This window comes from Diceros bicornis, chromosome 20 (assembly GCF_020826845.1).
Source record: "Diceros bicornis minor isolate mBicDic1 chromosome 20, mDicBic1.mat.cur, whole genome shotgun sequence".
Taxonomy (NCBI): domain Eukaryota; kingdom Metazoa; phylum Chordata; class Mammalia; order Perissodactyla; family Rhinocerotidae; genus Diceros; species Diceros bicornis.
The window spans coordinates 25,586,478-25,593,955 of NC_080759.1; the positions used below are offsets into that span (position 1 = coordinate 25,586,478).

Here is a 7,478-nt window from a genome sequence, read left to right on the forward strand (position 1 = left end):
AGGACATTTATTTTCACACTATGAAATGTATACCTCCAGAGGGTTGATTGTCCAGAAATTGTTTCGTCTTCCTCAGCCTACAGAATAAGAGTCAACAATACATTTTGAAAATGAACATAATTAACCCAGCAAAGAAACATGGTTATTTTAACCACAACACCTATTTTCTTATCATCTTGGAAAATTTTAGATGAGGCATTCCTCATCTAAGTTTTTTGTCTTAGCAAACTGCATGACATTATTTTTGACCTAATGGGAAGGTTTTCTGTCTCTTCAAAGTGTGTGTATAATTGATATATTTATTCATTTCACTGTTTAAACTTTATTTGGGGAGCATGTTTTGCAAGATTTTGATTATAATCACCTTCTGAAGAATCCCAGCTGGTTATGTGCCACACAAACAAGCCACAGAAAAAAGAGAAGTGGACCTTTAAGATATATTCAATAATAATTAAAATTTATAACTAAATCAAAATCAATTTCTAACTAAATCTTTCTAAGCCAGAGATGCATAAAAATTAGTTTACTTCTATGTAGAGACAACATTTTAACTGCATTTATTTATATTTATGTGAATATCCATACACTTTGCTCTCTATCAAATACTATTTTATAATAAGATATTTATTCTTAACAACTACCTGTACTTTATATTTGAACTTGATTTTTTTCTTTCTTATATTCTTTTGGCAATTTTTTTTACTGGCTTAGAGGTTGTTATTAACACAACTTCAACTTTCTCCCTTTTCAGCATTTTCAAACACTTCTCGCTCTCCACCTTCAAAGGGTTTCAGGCAATAGTAGCATCCATGATTTGTGTTAAAGATATCTAATAGGGTAAAAAATGACATATCGATATGCAAACCATTCTCAGTATAAATCCATTGTGGAAATAACACTACACTTTCATCTTGAAAGTATCTTTAACAGAAAAAACTGTCTCCAAAAAATTAGCCTATATAATTCAGTCAAAATTCATATTGAAAACCCAGAAACAACCTGACCCCAATATTTATCCCCATGAATATTCATAAAGAGGAATCGCGTTGAATTTGTTATTCTCTCATTCTTAATGACTTGAGTATGGAGCATCATCCATGGTTTTTCATAATGTCATTTGCCTCAAGTGCTAAAAGTTTTAGTTTTTTAAATAAAGCAGAAAGTAATGATAAATGCAACATATATTTTATTATTAAAATATGTGGATGTCCAACTGCCAAGAGCAGAAAAATTTCATTAAAACACTTGTACTTTGAGAGAAGGGAAAAAGACAACCTACATTTTTTTAAAGAGGAAAACAACAAAGAAATCAGGTCCTGAGTTAGATACTAAAATTAACAGAGAAATATTGGCCTGCTTGTGATAGAGAAAAAAATATTCAATAAATAATTTTTGAATTATATTTCTGTGATAGACTTTTGAATCATAGGTTTAAAATAATTATATAACAATTACTCATCAATAATGCTGACAGATTGGTATAGGTGGGGGAAAACATACTACTAATTATCTGGGCACAAAAAAATTTTACAACCGGTGGGGAGTTTAGATCACATCTAGTCCAATACTTATTTTATATTAAGTAACTTATTGAACTATGGCTATGGTTCTGAAACAGACTCACTTTTGTACCTCAGACAAGATACTTAACTTCTCCAAGTCACAAAATTACAATTTAAGAACAGTTAAAAATTGCTACTGATGTCTAATTTGCCTAAATCTACTTGTGTGTTACCAGTCACCCGGGTAGCTACCATTGTTCAGTCAACAGTACAAATTTACAAAGAAAAGGGATTTGGAATAATAACTTAGAGATACAATACTTAGTAATTAAGACTGTAACTAAAATTTACTAAAAGTTTATAAGAAACAGGCAATGCTACTTAGAATCAAAATCTATAATAAGTTTATTCTCCTGAGACTTTTGGTTGAACCACCAGTTGTTCCTCTCACAGAGAATAACAATTGCCTAGTTGACGTTATTAGGTCTATGTCTCTGTCTGTCTTACATCCAGTAAGAATTGAGGTAGACAGACATTGAGGAACAAATACAAGCTATGGAATCACACAGACCTAGGTTGGATCGTGATCATGTCACATATTAATTGTGTGTTCTTGAGTAAGTACCAAATCTTATGACTCTCAAGTGTTCATTTATAAAATGAAGATAATAACACCTAAGCTACCAGAATTTTTGTGAGGATAAACGAGGATACTAGATACATAAAGTTCAGGAATCAGACATCACTCCATAACAGACAGGTTCAGGCCTTTTTATAATAATTACTGTTGAATTCACCTCTTACTATCTTGAAAGAAAATTCATCCACACACACATGTACACAGTTTAAAAAAAAGTCCCGAAGTAGAACACAAAACAAAAATTAAAGAACTGTATTGGGCCGGCCTGGTGGCGTAGCGGTTAAGTTCATGTGCTTTGCTTCACGGCCCGGGGTTCGCAGGTTCGGATCTCAGGCGTGGACCAATGCACGCACTGCTTGTCAAGCCATGCTGTGGCGGCGTCCCATATAAAGTAGAGGAAGATGGACACGGATGTTAGCCCAGGGCCAATCTTCTTCAGCAAAAAGCGGAGGCTTGGCGTTGGATGTTAGCTCAGAGTTAATCTTCCTCACCAAAAAAACAAAAAAAAAAGAACTGTATTATGATGTATGTATTTTAATATCTCAGTGCTCAACTACGATTACCTGCTATGGCCTGAATTGTGTTCCCCACCCCCCAAATTCATGTGTTGAAGCCCCACTCCCAACGTGACTAGACTTGAAGATAAGGCTTTTAGGAGGTAATTGAGGTTAAATGAGGTCACAAGGGTGGTGTGATATTGTGATTTAGGATAAGAAATATGTATTTGGTCTTCATCCCTGTTTCTGGCACAGAGCTCTCAAAAGCCTCGGAATTCCCTAATTGATGAAAGAGATAAAGGTGTCTTTTGTTACGTTAATGAGGTGACTTTTGGACCCCACCTCAGAGTGGGAGCTGGTTGCCAGGAGAAACAACCAGGTGATTAAAAGGTTGAAACTTTTAGTCCTACCCCCTGATCTCTGGGCAAAAGAGAGCGGCTGGAGGTTGAATCTACTGTCAATGGCCAATGATTTAATCAATCTTGCCTATGTAATGAAGCCTCCATAAAAACCCAAAAAGACTGGGTTTGGAGAGCTTCTGGGTTGGTAAGCACATGGAGATTTGGGGACAGTGGCTAGCGTGCCTGGAGAGGGCACGGAAGCTTGTGCCCTTTCCACATATCTTGCCCTATGCATCTCTTCCATCTGGCTTTTCCTGAGTAATAGTTATTGAAATAAACCAGTGATCGAGTAAGCAAAATGTTTCTCTGAGTTCTGTGAGCTGCTCCAGCAAATTACGGAACCCAAGGAGAGAGTCAGGGGAACCTCTGGTTTATAGCCAGTCAGTCAGAAGTACAGACACTAACCTGGACTCGAGACAGGTGTCTGAATTCCAAGGAGGTAGTCCTGGGAACCCTCAATCTATAGCCAGTTGGTCAGAAGCACAGGTGACAACCTGGGCTAGTGACTGGCTTCTGAAGTGGCGGGGATGGGGCAGTCTCATAGGCCTGAGCCCTTAACCTGTGGGATCTGATGTTATCTCTGGCTAGATAGTGTCAGAATTGAGTTGAATTGTAGAAAACCCAGCTGGTGTCTGAGAATTGCTTGCTGGAGATGTGGGGAAACCCCTCACACACATGTTGAAATTGGGTCCAGGAACCCCCAAAAAGTGGGGTCCTAATCCAATAGGATTGTGGATTTCTAAGAAGAGGAAAAGAGAGAGATCTTTCTCTCCCTGGCATGTGATGACACAGTGAGAAGCTGGCCATCTAGAGGCCAGGAAGGGATTCCTCACCAGAAACTGACCATGCTGGCACCTTGACCTTAGACTTCTACTTTCCAGAACTGTAAGAAAAAAATTTCTGCTGCTTAAACCACCAAGTCTGGTATTTTCTTGTGGTAGCCCAAGCTGACTAAGATACTATCCTAGAAAATGTGATAAAATAGTTCTATGCTTGCAACTGGAATTATCATGAATCAGGAGCTGTAATTACAAACCACTAAAGGTGTGGTATATTGGCAACTCCGATACTACAGGAACATCTGTGCTGGGGTTTTCTGCCCTGAATATCAATATAAGCGTACCTGGGAGATATTGCAGGTTTGGTTCCAGACCACCTCAATAAAGTCAAAATATAAAATATTGCAACAAAAATATAAAAATATTGCAATAAGTGAGTTACACAAAGCTTTGGTTTCCTAGTGCATATAAATTTGCCACATCGATTGACTTGTCCTTGCATGAATGATTTCTCTGTAGGCTGTGATGCTGTTGGATAGCATTTTGCCTACAGTAGAACTTCTTTCAAAATTGGAGTTTTTGGGGCTCAGGGTGGGCACCCCAAAGTATCCCACAATAGCATATTGATTATTTTGAATTAAAGTTACTTGAGAAGTAAAAAAAACAAAATTCTGACACTCCTGTCTCTGTTCAGTGCTCCCCCTGCATCCTTATCACCAGAGCTAGGGAATTCAGGGCCGAGAAGCCTGCGTAAAGAAACCGTGCTAATTTACTACCTCAAGCCTACACTCTGCTTAAATTCCTCATTAATTATGTACCTCAAATCTAAGTTTCTTTATCCTGTCATTCCTCACAAATTTGTTGTTTCTTTGTGTAAAAGATATATATATATACTGCCTGGTTTGTTCACTCTCCCAGCATCATTTCTCTTTGCTCTCCAATACTTATGTATTAAACTGGGTTTTTCTCCTGTTAATCTGGTCTTTTGTCAACTTTATTATTAGTCCAGTCATAACAACACAAGGAGAGAAAGGGGATTTTCCCCCACACCAACAAAGTCAGTCCTCTCAAACCCTGCCACTGCTTTATCAACTAAGTTTATGTAATATTCTAAATTCTTTGTTATCATTTCAACAATCTGCACGGCATCTTCATCAAGAGTAGATTCCGTCTCTTTCTCTGCTCATCCATAAGAAGCAACTCCTCATCCATGAAAGTTTGATCATGAGATAGGAGCAATTCAGTCACATCTTTAGGCACCACTTCCAGTTCTAGTTCTCTTGCTATTTCCACCACGTCTGTAGTTACTTCCTCCAGTGAAGTCTTGAACCCCTCAAAGTCACCTGTGAGGGTTGGAAACAACTTTTTCCAAACTCCCGTTAACGTTGATATTTTTACCTCTTCCCATAAATCATGAATGTTTCTAATGGCAGCTAGCATGGTGAACCCTTTCCAGAAGGTTTTCAATTTACTTTCCCCAGATCCATCATTGGAATCACTGTCTATGGCAGCTATAGCCTTACAAAATATATTTCCTAAATAATAAGTCTTGAAAGTTGCAATTACTCTTTGATCCACGGGGTAATGAATGTTGCTGCAGAAAGGATGTTGTCTTAGCAGGTATGAAAACAACATTCATCTTCTTGTACATCTCCATCAGAGCTCTTGGGTGACCAGGTGCATTGTCAATGAGCAGTGGGCTTAAAATAGTCAGTAAATCATGTTGTAAACAGATGTGCTGTCATCCAGGCTTTGTTGTTCCATTTACAGAGCACAGGCAGAGTAGGTTTAGCATAATTCTTAAGGGCCCTAGGATTTTTGGAATGGTAAATGAGCATTTGCTTCAATTTATAGTTACTAGCTGCATTGGTCCCTAACAAGAGAGTCAGCCTGTTATTTGAAGCTTTGCAGGCAGGCATTGACTTCTTCTCTCTAACTATGAAAGTCCTAGATGGCATCCTCTTCCAATATAAGGCTGTTTCATCTACACTGAAAATCTGTTGTTAGTGCAGCCACCTTCATGAATCATCTTAGCTAGATCTTCTGGATAACCTGCTGCAGCTTCTACAACAGCACTTGCTGATCCACCGTGTACTTTTATGTTATGGAGACAGCTTCTTTCCTTAAACCTCATGAACCAACCTCTGCTAGCTTCAGACTTTTCTTCTGCAGCTTCCTCACCTCTCACAGCCTTCGTAGAATTGAAGAGTTAGGGCCTTGCTCTGGAGTAGGCTTTGGCTTAAGGGAATGTTGTGGCTGATCTGATCCAGACCACTAAAACTTTCTCCATATCAGCAATAGGGTTGTTCACTTTTTAATCATTTGTGTATTCATTGGAGTAGCACCTTTAATTTCCTTCAAGAACTTTTTCTTTGCTCACATCTTGGCTAACTGTTTGGCACAAGAGGCCCAGCTTCCAGGCCATCTCAGCTTTCTACATGGTTTTCTCACTAAGCTTCATCATTTCTACCTTTTGATTTAAAGTCGGAGATGTACAACCCTTCTCTTCACTTGAGGAGATTAGAGGCCATTGTAGGGTTATTAATTGGCTAATTTCAATATTGTTATGTCTTAAGGAATAGGGAGGCTGAGGAGAGGGAGAGAGATGGGGAACGGCTGGTAGGTAGAGCAGTCAGAATACACACAACATTTATCGATTAGGTTTGCCATCTTATACGGATGAGGTTCAAGGCACCTCAAAAGATCACTGACCACCAATCAACATAACAAATAAAATAATAATGAGTAAGTTTGAAATATTGCAGAATTACCAAAATGTTATACAGAGACTTAAAATGAGCAAACGCTGTTGGAAAACTGGCGCCATTAGACTTGCTCAATGTGGGGTTGCCACAAACCTTCCATTCGCAATGCAGTATCTGCGAAGTGCAATTAAGCAAAGCACAATAAAACGAAGCATGCCTGTAATGCCCATCTATCATTGTAATGACAAAAACCGTCCCCTAAAATTTGCAAAATACTGTCTAAGGGGTGGTAGTGCCCCTACGGATAACGACTGACAAAATGTATTCTGAACAACATGGGCTTTGGAATTGTGTAGACATGAGCCTAAATTTCTTCTCTATCACCTTGGGACTGCGTAACCTAGAGCAAATTACCAAAACTCTCTGAACTTCAGTTTCTTGATCTGTAAAATGTGGGAGTGGGGAGCATGACATATACCTAAAAATGTACAAGAGAGTTACATAAAATTATGTTTGCAAATGTTTAGCAGTATAACTGGACCTGGTATAGTTATTTCTAAGTATTTGTTAGGTCTCAGTATATGAGGTAAACGTTAGTTCCTTTGTCCTCCCTAATTGTTTTTCCTATGGACTTGCAAAACCTGCTACTGCTAACTTCATACTTAGTTCTGAAATTTCCTAAGATTCACATTTCTGCTTTATTACTATACTTGCTCTGGTTTCTAATTTCTTGTTACTTTCTTCCCCTTGCTCTCACTCTCTCCTGTCTCTCCTCTCACCCCACAATCTTACTCTCTCTCCCTCCCTCACTCCTGCACATTGTACTCCTCTTCTTCATAAGCTCTTTTCTAAATTCTCACTCTTGATTGAAAGAACTATTTAAAGCTCCCTAAGGAAATTCTATGATTTGCTTGAAAGCCCTCAAGAATCCCCTAAAGTCACATGTTATACCTC

At 38.4% G+C, this 7,478-nt stretch overlaps 1 pseudogene; it reads right to left on the reverse strand.

The window, feature by feature from the left end:
- Positions 1–731: 731 nt before the first annotated feature.
- LOC131418873 (tigger transposable element-derived protein 1-like) lies at positions 732–6,754 on the reverse strand (annotated as a pseudogene).
- Between the last annotated feature and the right edge of the window lie 724 nt (positions 6,755–7,478).